The sequence below is a fragment of the Ascaphus truei genome, chromosome 6, assembly GCF_040206685.1.
Source record: "Ascaphus truei isolate aAscTru1 chromosome 6, aAscTru1.hap1, whole genome shotgun sequence".
NCBI lineage: Eukaryota > Metazoa > Chordata > Amphibia > Anura > Ascaphidae > Ascaphus > Ascaphus truei.
Genome location: NC_134488.1, coordinates 129,225,918 through 129,242,836, shown reverse-complemented (window position 1 = coordinate 129,242,836; position 16,919 = coordinate 129,225,918). Strand labels below are relative to the sequence as shown.

General features: G+C 44.4%; 1 protein-coding gene across 1 annotated transcript in view; it reads right to left on the bottom strand.

The window, feature by feature from the left end:
- The window catches only part of LOC142497896 (free fatty acid receptor 2-like), a 59,269-nt gene extending 48,692 nt beyond the window's left edge, over window positions 1-10,577 (bottom strand). The window contains exons 1-2 of the mRNA XM_075606308.1: window positions 10,490-10,577; window positions 10,282-10,375 (exon numbers count right to left, since the gene is read on the bottom strand). The gene's annotated coding sequence lies outside the window, so the exon portion shown is untranslated. The remainder of the gene's footprint in view (window positions 1-10,281; window positions 10,376-10,489) is intronic.
- Between the last annotated feature and the right edge of the window lie 6,342 nt (window positions 10,578-16,919).

Below are 16,919 nucleotides of genomic sequence, written 5' to 3'. Positions count from 1 at the left end.
CCACCCCTTCTCCCCCCACCACACCACTCCATTTGCCCACCACCAGCAGCCCATTTTACACCCCCACCCCTGCAGCAGCCCGTTTTTCACTTCCACCCCCCACCCAGCACCCCGTTTTTGACAATCCCCCCCAGCCGCCCATTTTTGACTCCCAACCCCCCTGCAGCCTGTTTCTGACTCCCCCCCCTGCAGCCCGTTTTTGCCTCCCCCCCTGAAGCCCGTTTTTGCCCCCCCCCAGCAGCCCTTTTTTCACTCCCCCCCCCCAGCAGCCCGTTTTTCACTCCCACCCCCGCAGCAGCCCGTTTTTCACTCCCACCCCCCCAGCAGCCCGTTTTCACAGGCCACCACCCCCCCAGCAGCCCATTTTTCATTCCCATCCCCCAGCAGCCCGTTTTTCACTCCCACCTCCCTCCCCAGCAGCCCGTTTTTCACTCCCACCCCCCTCCCCAGCAGCCCGTTTTTCACTCCCCCCCTGCAGCTCGTTTTTCCCTCCCCCCCTGCAGCCCGTTTTTCACTCCCCCCCCTGCAGCCCGTTTTTCACTCCCCCCCCACCAGCCCGTTTTTGACTCCCACTCCCCACCAGCAGCCCGTTTTTCACTCCCACAACCCCCCCCAGCAGCCGGTTTTTAACTCCCCCCCCCCAGCAGCCCATTTTTCACTCCCACCCCCCCCCAGCAGCCCGTTTTTCACTCCCACCCCCGCAGCAGCCCGTTTTTCACTCCCACCCCCCCCAACGCGTTTTTCACTCCCCCCCGCAGCCCGTTTTTCACTCCCCCCTGCAGCCCGTTTTTCACTCCCCCCCCGCAGCCCGTTTTTCACTCCCCCCCCTGCAGCCCATTTTTCACTCCCCCCCGCTGCCCGTTTTTCACTCCCCCCCCGCAGCCCGTTTTTCCCTCCCCCCCCTGCAGCCCGTTTTTCACTCCCCCCCCTGCAGCCCGTTTTTCACTCCCCCCCCCACCAGCCCGTTTTTGACTCCCACTCCCCACCAGCAGCCCGTTTTTCACTCCCACAACCCCCCCAGCAGCCGGTTTTTAACTCCCCCCCCAGCAGCCCATTTTTCACTCCCACCCCCCCCCAGCAGCCCGTTTTTCACTCCCACTCCCGCAGCAGCCCGTTTTTCACTCCCACCCCCCCCCAGCGCGTTTTTCACTCCCCCCCGCAGCCCGTTTTTCACTCCACCCCTGCAGCCCGTTTTTCACTCCCCCCCCGCAGCCCGTTTTTAATCCCCCACCCGCAGCCCGTTTTTCACTCCCCCCCCTCCACAGCGCGTTTTTCACTCCCCCCCCGCAGCCCGTTTTTCACTCCCCCCCTGCAGCCAGTTTTTCACTCCCCCCCCGCAGCCCATTTTTCACTCCCCCCCGCAGCTCATTTTTCACTCCCCCCCCCCGCAGCCTGTTTTTCACTCCCCCCTGCAGCCTGTTTTTCACTTCCCCTCCCCCCGCAGCCGTTTTTCACTCCCCCCCCCCCTGCAGCCCCTCTCAGCGCTGCCTGCTCTTTCCTCTATCATTAAGCATAGATAGCAGCGTCTGTGTCAGAGGGCTCAGTGCCTGCACCTGGCAGAACTCCTCAGTTACTGCTGCGGCCGAGTTTATTCGAGCATTTGCCCGGTCTCGGCCGCAGCAGTAACCTGGCGCGCGCCGGAGGGTGCCCGGCGCGCGCCAAAGCCGCGGAGGAGCGCCCTCCGATCGGGGCTTTCTTCCTCCGCTCGCCGGGTCCGCCGGGTCCCCCGAAACCCCCTGCCGCCGTCCCCCACATCGCGGGACACCAGGGCTCCCTCGGGGAGCCCTGGACGTGCGTGCAGGGGGCGCAGGCTCCCGATGACGCGTGACCGCACATCGGTGACGCGCGGCACGCCGAGGGAGTGGGGCTAGCAAGCCGGGACATGTCCAGGCTTGCGGTACTAGCCCTACTCGAAATAAACGTGTCGCCAGTGTAGGTGCAGGCACTGAGCCCTCTGACACAGACGCTGCTATCTATGCTTAATGATAGAGCAGGCAGCGCTGAGACTCAGCTCCTGCACAGTTCACACTCCTGTATTACCCGATGGTCTAAGGGAGCCTCCTTTTCTAGGGATTATATATATATCTATACTGACAAGCTATACAGCAGCTGCAGAGTATACTTACCTGTGCTGTTGCTCACTACCATTCACTGTTACAGCAGAGTAGCTCTAATCAGGGCTGTTAAGGTACTGTTCATGTTCTACACTTGCTGAGCTGAATTGTTTTTACACTTATACACCAACTACTCTGCACAGTAACGCCCACACAGGGATTTCCAGGTATCGCAATCAGTATACACATGGCGCTCTATATCAGAGATTATGTTTATTTCAATCTACTGATTAAATCGGTTCACAATCTTATATGGTTAAATAGCACACCCTTCAGGTCTGGGGCAGATTATATAGAAACTGCCACCATTTGTCTATTTAATCTATCACCTACTGCAGTTAGCAACAGGTTTTAGAAGTGCAGCACACTTTATTATAACTACACTGTGCAATATCAGCTAGAGCTAGAGGTCTTAACAATATGACCTAAAGCTACAGCTGTTGTGAATCCTTGGGGCAATAATTGAATGCACTACAAGTATATAGTTGGCATTCCATATAAGAATAGTATTTATAATCCACTGTGCCTTATGCATAAACCCAAAGCCATCGTTCTTACAGAAACATGGCTATCCTCTAAAACCCCTGATGCAAATATCGCCATTCAGGGATACTCCATTTTTAGGAGAGATAGGTCAAAGAGAGGAGGAGGGGTGTTATTTTATATTGCAGACACCTTACAATTTACACTGCTACATTGCCCACCAAGTCCACCCTCTTTTGAAACTCTAGTTGGCAAAATCTGCCTCCCCTTTTCTAAGCCCATCTTGCTTGCTGGCATCTACCGCCCCCCTAAAGCCCCTCTACAATCCTTGACTGATATCACCCAATTTCTTGCCTCCATTTCCTCTCTGAATGAGAAGAGTGAGCTGCTAGTTCTTGGGGATTTCAACTTCAATTGGCTTGACCCTAAAAACCACAAAATCCAGATACAACTCAAGTCACTTAACCTATCGCAACTCATTTCCCAACCCACACGAATAAACCTGAAGTCGCATAACCATTCCTTGCTAGACTGGATTCTCTCCTCAAACCCCAGCAGAATCCAATCCTCTGGCATCCTTCCTGACATTTTCAGTGACCATGCAATAGTGTACTGTGTAAGGAAAATTAAACCGCCCCATTCAAGCCCCAAAGTTCTCCTCACTAGAACATTTAAAAACTTTAACCCACAACAGTTTCTGGATGACCTTACCAACTGCCCATGGCACAGAATCGATTTAATCCCCGACCCTGACTCTGCGCTCGACTATTTCCAATCCGAGTTCTTAAAACTCTGCGATACCCATGCTCCACTACGCAAAATAAGGGTACGGGGGGCCCACCTTCCATGGGTTACACCTGACCTTATAGCACTCTACCAGTTCAGGGATGCCTTGTGGAAAAGCTACAAAGTAACTGGCACTACCAAGGATCTCAATCACTACAGATGCCTGCGGAACGTGTGCACAAGGCAAACAAGGCATGCAAAAGCACAATATTACTCTGACAATCTCCTCCAGAATACATCAAACCCAGCTAATTTCTGGAAGGTTATCAACAATATATTCCAGCCTCCTAACCATCAACAACCAAGTAATATCACTAAGGGGGATATTACTCTGACAAACCCCACTGACATTGCAAATGCATTCAATGATTACTTTGTGGGGTGTGCCACTAACTTATTAGCGAAACGCAGCACAAACCCCAAACCTGAATCTCATCCTGGGAGTACCCCTATAGTCCCACCCCCTCCCAACACTGCCCACAATTTTCAATTTAGCCCAGTATCTGAAGAGGAGATTACACAAGCGCTCCTCAAACTAAAACTAAGCAGCCAATGTGGACCCGACTTACTACAATCTAGGTTCCTACGACTTGGTGCCCCAGCCATTGCCAAACCAATTGCGTCCATAGTCAACTCTATCCTGTCTGCAGGCCATATCCCTAAGACCTGGAAAACTGCCAGAGTAGTCCCAATCTTCAAAAGTGGGGACAAAAACACTGTCTCAAACTACAGGCCAATCTCACTTCTCCCAATTCTATCCAAAGTAATGGAAAAATGTGTCCACTCCCAATTAAGCGATTTCTACACCAAGACAAATTTCCCTAGCCAATTCCAGTCTGGGTTTCGTCCCAAACACTCCACCGTAACTACCCTGCTAAAAGTTTGCAATGAAATCCAGTGTGGAATGGAACGGGGACAACTCACTGGTGCAGTATTCCTAGATTTTGCAAAGGCTTTTGACACAGTTGATCATGCTATCCTGCTTAACAAACTCCAGAGCTCTGGAATAGGGAAACATGCTTTAAACTGGTTTCAGTCCTACCTATCAGGAAGATCCCAACATGTGTCCATCTCAGGCTCTAACTCCAACCCCCTGGATATCACCTGTGGTGTCCCGCAAGGCTCTGTTCTGGGGCCCCTACTCTTCTCAGTGTTCATTAATGATCTTCCCACAGCTTGTAAGGAAGCCTCAATACACATGTATGCAGATGACACAATCCTGTATGCACACAGCCATAGCCTCTCTGACCTTCAACACATACTTCAGTCTGACTTTTTGAGACTCGAAAACTGGATTTCCCAAAACAAACTGTTTTTAAACACTGACAAGACTGTAACAATGGTATTTGGGACCAAGACTAAATTTGTAAAGCTTCCAGTGACTGAGCTCCTGATTAGAACCAACGCTAAAACCACCCTAACACCTGTCACTAGTTTTAAATACCTGGGCTTATGGTTTGACTCCCACTTAACATTCGGGATGCACATTGATACCCTGACAACCAAGACCTATGCCAAACTAGGGGTACTTTACAGGAACAAATCCTCCCTAAGTCTCCTGGTCAGAAAGCGTATTGCACAGCAGATGCTAATGCCAATTATTGACTATGGAGACATAGTATATGGCTCGGCTCCTCAAACCCACCTTAGCAAACTTGACACCCTCTACAATTCAATTTGTCATTTTGTTCTCCAATGCAACTACAACACACATCACTGCGAAATGCTCAAAGAACTAGATTGGTCATCACTAGAGTCTAGGCGCAAAGTTCACCTTTCCTGTCTCACCCTCAAATACTTTCTGGGCAAGCTACCCAGCTACCTGAACAAGCTCCTCACCCCTACCACATGCAGTACCTATCACCTGAGATCAGACTCCAAAAGACTATTCATGGTCCCAAGACTCAACAAAGTATCCGGACGTTCCTCCTTCTCCTTCCGTGCACCCCAAAACTGGAACAACCTACCAGAGACTCTCATATCCACCACCAGCTTAAGTTCTTTCAAATCTAAGGCTGTCTCATACTTTAATCTGGTCTGTAACTGTTTCATACGCTCATAATATATATTTTCTTTAACTGTGCATGCAATGTCTTGTATATAAATGTATACCTTGTTCATTTATGTAACTGTATTTGTAACCATGTATTATTTGTTTTACTCTGTGCCCAGGACATACTTGAAAACGAGAGGTAACTCTCAATGTATTACTTCCTGGTAAAATATTTTATAAATAAATAAATAAATAAATAAATAAATAATTTAACCCTAAGGCAACATAGGTGTATTATCTTATCAAGATCTAAATGACACTCTATTGCTAACTACAGGCTGTGCAATCAACCCACCGTTAGCAGTGTAATTTCCATACTATTGCACCAATGCACTACAAGTATATAGTTGGCATTCCATATAAGAATAGTATTTATAATCCCTCAATCTAGCTGTCCCCCCCCCACACACACACACTGTCCCCCCCCCCACACACACACTGTCCCCCCCCACACACACACTGTCCACCCCCGCCCACACACACACTGTCCACCCCCCCCACACACACTGTCGTCCCCCCACACACTGTCCCCCCCCATACACTGTCCCCCCCACACACACTGTCCCCCCCACACACACACTGCCCCCCCCCCCACACACTGTCCCTCCCCGTGACTCGCGCTCCCCCGGCGCCCGCTTGGTCCCCCGTGACTCGCGCTCCCCCCCCGACACCCGCGCGTGTGGGCCGGTGCCGATGGTGTTTGGCGGGAGATCTGTGGCGTGCGGTGGGCTTCGGAGGAGCTACGTGCGGGCCGGGCCGCGGCCTGTAGAGTGTCTGCGTTAGCGGGAGGGGGATGTGTGGTGTGCGGTGTCCTCAGGAGGAGGAGCGTGTGGGTCGGTAGGCCGCGGCCCGTAGAGGGTCTGCGTTAGCGGGAGGGAGATGTGTGGCGTGCGGTGTCCTCAGGAGGAGGAGCGTGTGGGCCGGTAGGCCGCAACCGGTAGAGGGTCTGCGTTAGCGGGAGGGAGATGTGTGGCATGCGGTGTCCTCAGGAGGAGGAGCGTGTGGGCCGGTAGGCCGCGGCCCATAGAGGGTCTGCGTTAGCGGGAGGGAGATGTGCGGTGTCCTCCGGAGGAGGACCCTGCGGGCCGGTGCCAATCGTGTTTGGCGGGAGATCTGTAGCGTGTAAGGGTCTGCGGTAGCGGGAGGGAGATGTGTAGCATGCGGTGTCCTCCGGAGGAGGACCCTGCGGGCTGGTGCCGATGGTGTTTGGCGGGAGATCTCTGGAGTGGACCGGGGGGGGGGGGTCGTTGAAGAGGCAGTGTGCAGTGTTTGGTGTTGTGTGAATGTCTGTGATCGGCGGGAGATGTGTGGCGTGGACCGGGGGGTGGGGGGGGGATTCTGTACCTGATTCCGCAGTTCTGTGTTAGCAGACGGTGAGAGTTTTGTGGTTTGAGAGCTGTGAAGCGTGGCCCCAGAGCAGTAAGGGTTGAGGCTTAGGTGCTGCAAATGCAAAGCGTTCCCAAAGCTCAGTGAGGGGTGGGAGAGTGTGGCATTGGTGTTGGACGCAGGCCAATGAGAGGAGTGCGGGGGCGGGCATGGCCTGAGCCGGAGTGACAGGCCAAAGGTGCTATGCGATTGGCCCTTGGGACGCAGACATACAGTGCTTTCAAAAATATATAGTAGATTGGAGCACCCACGGCCTTCAGAACTTGACCTATTAAGAAAGACATTGCCATTCTTTTCCTCACACTCATGCTCTTCTTATATGGGTGACCCCTCCTAGTCTTCAATGTAATAAGCTCCCCAGAGTTAGGATCACCATCCTCTCACACATGCAAGTGGGATCAATCACCAAAGGTGAGGGTGTCCTCTTACACACACATTATTTAACAGCATTGCAGTATCTTTACAATCCTCATTTATAAGTAAGTAATGAAGTTGACATTTATCCCCAAGTAACTGGATGAGCAGTATACAGGATCTTTTAGTTTTGCGCTGGTGATGTTAAACTTTCCAATCTTGATCCCTAAATCCTTTACAAAACAGCTGGGGATGATTGAAATTCTACAGCCCGAGCTCTCCCACGCTCCCATCTTCTCTTATCCTCTCTTTCCTTAATCTCACTGTTCTTTCAAGTTTTGTTCCAATATCCCCATTAACCCTCCGCCTCTCAAAGGAACTGATGCAGTGCAGCACATCACTAAGATAGCAATATTCTCCTGTAACCACTGTAGCCCTAACAACTTTGGCCGTGCCAGCATCTGTTCAATCTGATGTACAACTCTAGAGGCTGTATACATATAAGGGATTTGTATATTTATATATGTATATAGCATGATCAGCATATGATGCAAACATCAGCACGAATGCTCCTACCTTACACACTATTCAGCCTAGAGGTAAGAGAGGTTTTATCTCTACAACCATAACATTAGCAGCCAACATTAAAAAATGCCGGGCACCATTAACACATCCATCCTTGGCACTGAAACGCGTTGGTTCTGTTCATTCACTGTTTTCTTACCCATGACCATCTAAATGTGCAGGTCACACGCTTTCAAGTTCAACTTTTACCACTTGTGTGTTCAGATATAAAAATATATTTTCAACTCATTCTCGCTATTAATTTACTAGTTATTATCAGTTTCCAGTAATGCGCCAGCAGTCAATATGCCATTAATATGATGTCAGCACTGGAGATGAGTGGAACTGGACAAAATTAATTTGCAAATTGTAAGCGTTTTTCTCTTAAATTTAATTCCCTGCAAAAAGTTTTGAGAAGCCTCAAAAGGCTGAAATATTGCCAAATGAATAAGCTTTCTGTGAAAATATCGCCAGACCGTGATATAAACCTGGTGTGTGCTATACTATTTATGTTATAGTCTCAGTATTAGGCAGATCTGTCCATTGAGATGCATACTGTATGAAACAGTACTTGCGATGCACATTGACATAATACTGGTCGAATAACTCACGTACCCTGACTCAGCTGCATTTGTTTTGGCAATTCACAAAGGGCATATTTTGCATGGTTTTCCACATCATGCGAAAGTTGTGCTTATTTGAGAGCAATATAAACACACCCGCTCTGCCGAGAGTAGTACAATATAGTATATCTTGTTTATAGTGGTGCACTAGGGTTAATGTAGAAATGATGAGAGAAACAATATATAGGGAGACTGCTACAAGACTTGTAGATAGGACGTCTAACCCCTTACAGTGCACTCACCTATAGATAGGATGTAAAGTAATATCATAAAGACAGAAATGCTCACACTGATGCACAGTATAAGAACTCAAATGTTTATACAGAACCCCTTGGAAGTAGTGGATAATGGTTCATATTAAAATGATTAATTTATTAAACTCCATATTTAAAATAAACCGGGGTAAATATTGATTATCACTTATTTTAATATCAACCATTATCCACTACTTCCAAGGGGTTATGTATAACCATTTGAGTTCTTATACTGTGCATCAGTGTGAGCATTTCTGTCCTATCTATAGGTGAGTGCACTGTAAGGGGTTATACGTCCTATCTATAGGTGAGAGCCCTGTAAGGGGTTACTTGGGGAGATTGCTACAAGTCGTGTTGCAGTCCCCCTATCTTTTTTCAATCTCAAAGTTTACATGTCTCTAGCCATCACTTCACTTTGCTGTTGATTCCCTTGGTTCCTATTGACTGCTGCTGCATTACAGAGAACTTATAACTAGTAAAACCATCCCATTGCCCTTACAGAATGCATGGACCATATGAATGGTATCATATGTTGGTCACCCACGGATGTTGTGTATTTATCTCTTTAAAAACCCTATTAGATAATGGTTAAATGGCTCTCATCGACCACCTAAATCTTATTATCAGTGATGCAGAAGGATAATTGCTGCACTCTTTTCCATTTGCGATACCCAAGGGAATAATTCAGATTATTATAACAAGTAAATAATATCAAGCTGTGATTTAGCAACCTACAGAATTGTAGCCCAGATTAAGATTCATATACTGTACAAAGAGAAACACCAAAGGACAGTTTTAGGTATCTAGAAAATTAAGCAAAAAGGTCAAAACTTACAACAAAAATCCTAAAAATTCAAATGGCCGAACACAGTCAGACAGACACACAGACACATAAACACAAAGACACGTACTGTAGACACACAGAAACACAGACACAAAGACACACAGAAACACAGACACAAAGATACACAGACACAAAGACACACAAAGACACAAAGTAAGACAGACACAAAGTAAGACAGACACACAGGCACAAAGGCACACAGACACAAATTAACACAGACACAAATTAACACAGACACAAAGTAACACAGACACAAAGTACAGTAACACAGACACAAAGTAACACAGACACACAGTAACACAGACACACAGTAACACAGACACACAGTAACACAGACACACAGTAACACAGACACACAGTAACACAGACACAAAGTAACACAGACACACAGAAAGACACAGACACAAAGTAACAAAGACATAAAGGCACACAGCTAGTTATTTTCTGACATATCCCGGCTGCAGTACTGGCGCACAGTCCGTGCAATAGAATTTCTCCGGATTTATCAATGGAAAAACTTTCATTACTATCCATGGTATACCTTCTTTTTGATGATTATGGCTCTGTTTTTTGCACTGGTTTTGCCCTACTTTGGCAGCCTGGAGACTTAAATAAAAAGACAACACACACACACTCATAGACACACACATACGCACACATACACACGCATACCCCAAAAAATTCAGATACAGCCTTTTGGCAAGAACCTTTCATCGCCACTTCCGCCAAATGGGGCATTTCCCATCAATCTTCTACACAAGCATAGCTGTAATACAAGATCCTGTGTAAATCCATGTACAGTAAGAAACAGGTTTATCACCTGATGCCGAGTCATAAGGGTCCGAAGAATCGCCTCCACCTTTACATTCCAAACACCAAGTACAGCATTCTGCTATTTGGTGCAATGGTTGTGTCTGTTGGATGAAAATGTAAGAAAATGCTGTTTGTTACTTATAACCGGGAGTCAGGTGTAATCCTACATCCGATGACCCTGTTGTAAGTGAAAGGTTTGAGTGTCATCCTTGTACCTTGGATTGATGCAGCAGCTTCTGCTAGGCTCCTGTAGAGAAGATTGCAGGCACTGCTATGAGCCTCTGATTGTACACACTGCACACACACACACTGCTTCTCTGCTCTGCTCACCGCCAGTCACTTAAGTAAACTTGCAAAAGGAAAAGCTCACGTCACAGCTCATTTCTAGTGGCTATTTAAGACAAAGAGTGGTGAACAAATACAGGCAGATTAAATACAGAATAAACAATACATATAAAGGGAAATATAATGAAGGGGCAGGGTAGAGTTAAGAGCAATAAGGGGAAACAAGAAGAAGAGGAAGTCGGAAAGGTAAGAGAAGAATAAAAAAAGAGATTCAGAATGGGGGCAAGGAGAAAGAATGGCAGAAAGAACAGGGAAATAAAAGTAAGACAGAGGGGTTACGTGAAAAGTGAACGAAAATGGAGAGAGATATGAGGGTGAGAAAAGCAAGAAGAAAGAAATGACAGAGCTGGGGGAAATTGAGCCACAAGCCGGGTTGCCACCACTCCGGGTTTGACCCAGGGACTGTGGGTTTTGGGCACGTATCTCCGGGCTACAGGTTTAGCTGAAAAATCTCTGGGCGGCGGAAGCATCCCCCCCCGCAAGTTCCATCAACATGGCTGCGTAATGTCAAATGGCGACGGGTTGCCATGACAATAGGACACTGTGACATCACAGCGTCACGTGATACCTGTTGCCATGACAACTGGACACTATGTGATGTCACTGTGACATGTGGCATTACGTTGCCATGATAATGGGGCATCATGTGACACTTCAGCGCCATAAGGGGTCCCGTTGTCATGACAACTTGACACCGCGTGACGCTGTTAAGTTACGTTGTCATGGCAACGCGCACCATTTGACATCACGGAGTCATGGTGACTGGAACTTGCAGGGGAGGTGCTGTGAGATGTCGGGAGATGCCGCCGCAGGTAAGATAAATAAATGCAAATATGTTTCTTGCAAAATGTCTCCGGTTTAGCCTTCAATAGAAGGTGGCAACCCTGGTCACAAGACATTATATTCTATATTGCAATTAGGGTCATTCTCACACACTAATGTTGGTGGTAACTATTTTGTACCACGTATCTCAGTTGCAGTCTTACCTGCATGGTTATGTTCGGCCTCTGATAAAACATCTAATCATGCAGAATGAGGGTTCTGTAATGAGCAGAATCTTGCAAAGTGTGAACGTGTGAAGACCCTTTGGGCAGGGTGGCTAAGTAAAGTGTCCACATCCTCAGACCAAGAGACGTGATTTGCATTTCAATCTGCTTCCCCAGTCTGGCCGGAGCCTGTCACCACGGGTGGCATGAAGGGAACCAGGGGCAGAGGTGCTATATTGCCCATGCCCCTGGGTTCATTCAGATGTTTTAGAAACCCCGTTTTTGATACTGGTTTGTCTCAGATTGGTTGCTTGGGAAATTTCTCATGCTCCTGTTAGGGATATAGAATTCTGTGAATGACAGCGAGAGGTATTATAACCCCTGGCACGCCTCATTTTCTTAGATTCTCCAAGAGTAAAAAAGATTCAATCAAGATTTTAAAGTTTCCAAGCTCTCTACAGATTCTAAGGTTTTTCCGTCTACAGCAAGAAATAAAAGGGCTGCTTCAGCAGAAAGGCCTGGAATATTTTCTGTTTTGCTGTTTGCAACTTTTATCAGTGGAAAATCCATCTTTAAGGGATGCCTGCCGCTAGGAGAGTCTAGCTTTGTACCCCAGTCCCAAGTAAGTGTGTTTTTGTCTGTATTTTGTGTATCATTGTGTGTTTGCCTATTTTAAGTGAATAAACTACAATTTATTTCATTATCTTGTTTTGCTCAATGTGTGATCCGGATAAAGTGGTGTAATTGGCCTGGTCCCCTGTGACAATCACCGATCAGCTGTGAGAGGATTCCTTTGGCTGGGGCTGTTTGGAGGCAGAAAGAAATGTGCAGTTTCATTTCTACTGGCAGCAAAATTGAGAGCTGTTTTGTGGGGAGAATAACTGTGAGATCTGGTTATATGCTTATGGACTAGTAGCCCTTAGTAACATCGTTGGGCTCCTGTACCTTCCGATTGGTGAATGAAGACAAGGAATACACTTTGCTTTTCCCAGATCAGTTCATTCTGGCCTCCCTGCTGTGCATCTGAGGGGCTTAGCTGACAGGTTAATGTGTAAACCTTCCAGGATCATCTACCTCTGCTGTGAAATTGGTGAGATTGTTCCTATACCCATATCTCCCTGCATGTTCTTTCTTCCACTACACACTTGGCTTGCAGTGGGGAGTTAAAACTTTCAGTTTATTCATTTTATTCCTACATTGGGACACTGGATTGGAGAGTACTTATTCTATGCGCACATGGTTGCTATTTATGTTCTGGATTCGGGATAGTTCATGCTTATGGACAATTTGTAGCACCAGTTTGTTCCTACGAGTGATCATAGGATATTTGCTGCCTGTATACATTTAACTGGTTGCTCATTGTATGCAGCTCTACTATCCATATCTTGGATTTAAAGGACTTTATACTATATATATCCAAGTTTATTCCGTTGGGGTCTTGAAGCACGCATTTTTTAGCTTATGAAGGATTTCTTATATATATATTTGGTGCAGTATACTTTCATTATGAAGTGATGATTTTTTATATTTAAATTTTTTGATATTCTATTTACACACATAAAAAATAATTTTGTATATCTTTTTGATCATTTTTTTCTACTTTTTTGCATTCTATATTGTGGACTGTATCTCTTTGTTATGGATGAAGAAGATAATCAATCAGCCCAACGATTATATACTTATGGAGCTGTTAACAATACTAAACGGGCTAAGAAAGCCTCTCATGTGTTTGGTGAGGAGAAAGAGCTGATATGTGATGAACCCTCTGACTTAACCAATCATTTCGTGAGATTGGAGAAACTTCTTGTACAGGACATAAGACTCTGGTGGGATATCACGACATTAGAGAATTATATTAACACCAATAGGATCCCCAGAGGACTTCGAGTCAAGAAAGTACCTACGTTTGGCTTTGTTAACAGACAATTTGAGCATGATTGGATTAAGATTTTAGACCAATGCTCAGTAAGGTTGATGGAGCTAATCATACAGCAAAAAATACATGAAAAAGAATTGTTGAATGTTGAGATTTCTTCCTTTCAGAGTAAATTGAAACCATTTGAACAAAGAGAGCAGTTTATTAGAAATGATGTTACATTGTTGGAGAATTTAGAAACTATTGAGAACAGCATTAGTGATAAAAAGCAGGTTAAATACGAACGAGATAAGGCGGATTATGTCAGAGGCCAGGTTTACTGCTGGCAAAAACCGCCTCAAAGAGAGGGGTCTAGACCGAGACCATCTAGGAAATATTATGAGAAGGGATCAGATAATCGTACCCCAAATAAATCTAAACTTAAAAGTAGAAGGGTTGACACATCTAGTTTTGATTCTGATCAGTCCGAGGGGGATTCAAGACCGCATTCTGTTTCCTTTGATAGGTCTGATGATTATGGGAGAGAATACACTGATACCCATAGAGAGTATACAGATACCCATAGATCTGACCCTAAACCTAGTACTTCAACGGCATTGATGTTTTCTAGACCTCTTAAATCTGATGTAAAATCTACTTCTAATACTGGTTCAAAAAACTCAAAGGTACAAGACGATCAAAAAGAAAGCGGGGAACTAAGGGGCAGAACCAAAAGGAAGAAATATACTTGAATAAATCACTTGACAACGTGATTAATCTATCAGGGATAGAATTAACTATAGATCAGTTATCCCTACTTAACCGTGGGTTGGGCTTTGCCCCTACAGGTAATTTTCAGTTATTTGAGACTGTGATAGATCTACAGAGGTTTACCCGGAAGCTTTCCCTTAAAAAGTTTTTTTCATCTCGCACAAAATTACCAGTGTGTAATGGTGATTCTAATATTGATAGTGATGTAAGTGCGTCCTTTGATGAGAATGTAATGTTGGATTTTAGAGATAACTGTTTGATATCTGATATGGAGGATTTATTAATTCAACAAGGTGAAAACCTTAATGTGCAATCACAAACGTTTTTTGGGAACCAAGAGTCCAGTTTTAAGAAAAAGTCTATTTTCTGTCCCAATTCTCAAAGAGGCCCTTATATTACGGCCTTTGAGAAATTGGTAGAACGGGATATTCGCTTATTAAATAAAGGTTTCTCATTTTCTAATGTTAGAGATAAAAATCTCACAATATGTGAGATTTAGCAATTGGAAATTCTGAAAAAAGATAGGAGACTAGTCTTTAAAAAAGCAGATAAAGGAGGGGCACTGGTGGTTCTGTCATCTGAACAATATAAAAAGGAGGCATACAGACAGCTTGGAGATTTAACACTTTATCAACCCTTAAAGACTAATCCTACTGAGGAGTTTTTGAAACAGTATAATGAACTTTTGGAAATGGGTAGGATTTTGGAAGTTATCAGTCTTAAGGAATTGGGGTTTTTGGCCTGTCCGCATCCCGTGGTACCCATATTCCATCATCTCCCAAAGATCCATAAGTCGCTGGTTGACCCTCCTTGTAGACCCATTGTAGCGAGTATCGGATCTTTGGGAGATGGGTTATCACGGTATGTGGACGAGTTCCTCCAGCCCTTGGTTTACCAGTTACCTTCTTTTATAAAGGATTCTCTGGACCTTATTAGATCTATTAAGGATTTGGAATGGAAGATGGGATACAGGTGGGTCACTTTGGATGTGACCTCCCTGTATTCCATCATTACACACGAACAGGGTATTCAGGCACTTGAACATTTTTTTAGGTCTTTCTAATCTATCAGTCACTTTGAGCACTTTTTTAGTCGAATCAGTCACTTTTTTACTTACTCACAATTATTTTATGTTTGATTCACGTTATTTTCTTCAGAAATTAGGCACTGCTATGGGTTCTTCTTTTGCACCTTCTTACGCAAATCTTTTTATGGGTTATTGGGAAGGACGGCACATATATCATGATTCTAATTTATTTCGTAGTCACATTATATTTTATCGGCGTTTCATTGATGATTTGATTTTGGTGTGGGATGGAGATTCACATTCACTGAGCACATTTATTGATACACTTAACACTAATAATTATAATTTACAATTCACATATACACAAAATATTCACCACATAGATTATTTAGATATGACACTTTTTATTGATACTGATAAGAAAATACAGACTGACATATACCGTAAACCACAATACAAAACCTCCCTTCTTTGTGCCACCAGTAGTCACCCTCCAGCCCTTATCAGGAGTATCCCTAGGGCCCAATTTATTCGGCTCAAAAGGATCTGCTCTAATAATGAGATATTTTTGAAGCGATCACGAGAAATGATGAATAATTTTAGGGATAGAGGTTATAAAGAAACGGATATAAATAAAGCATTTAAATATGCAGATTCTCTTGACAGAGAACAGATTATAAGGTTAAAGAATAGTCATAAGAAGAGGCCATATATCCATGAAGATAGATTAGTATGTCCATCCTTTATTTCAGTTTATAATAGGCAATATAATGCTATTAAAGATATTATCCATAAACATTGGAAAGTACTCAGGTTGGATCATGATATTGCCCCTATGATTCAAGGGGGTCCTAGATTTATTTATAAGAAATCGAAAACAATTGGGAATTATCTTTCTCCTAGTTTATTTTCAGCAAATTTGGATAAAAAACAATTGGTAAATATCCCTAAAGGATTTTTTCCCTGTGGACGTTGTTCAACCTGCAAATACGCTAGAACTTTGAAAAAAATCATGACATGTGAAGGTATTCTGCATATGAATAGCTTTATGAATTGCTATACAGGTTATGTAGTATATCTTCTAAGATGTGGGTGCAGCAAATCTTATGTTGGACGTACCATCAGACCAGTGAGAACTAGGATCCAAGAGCACATTAGACACATTTTGAAAAAGGATTTACTGCACCCAGTATCTAGACACTTCGCAAATTGTAGTTTGGGTGACATCTCTAAATTCTCTTTTTCCGTCTTGGAGCATGTACATGTTCATCCTAGAGGGGGAGATAGGTTAAATAAATTAAACATAAGAGAAATGTTTTGGATTCATGCATTAAATACATTATATCCTAGCGGCATGAATATCGAATGGGATCTTAAACACTTTTTGGTTTAAAAATGGTTTTATGTATAGATTTATATTATTTATATATCTTTTTATAATTTATATACACTGTTTATTTTTTATATGAATTTAGTATTAGGGTTTCTTTATTTATTAGGATTTATAATATATAACAGTTATGTAGTTGGGTTTGCATCACAATATTATTTGATTAACTATTTCTCCTATAGTTTCTAACATATCTATAGAATACTTTATAAGGTATTATACTTTCATACCTATTAATATGTATGTATGGTTAATGGTTTTAATAGTTCAT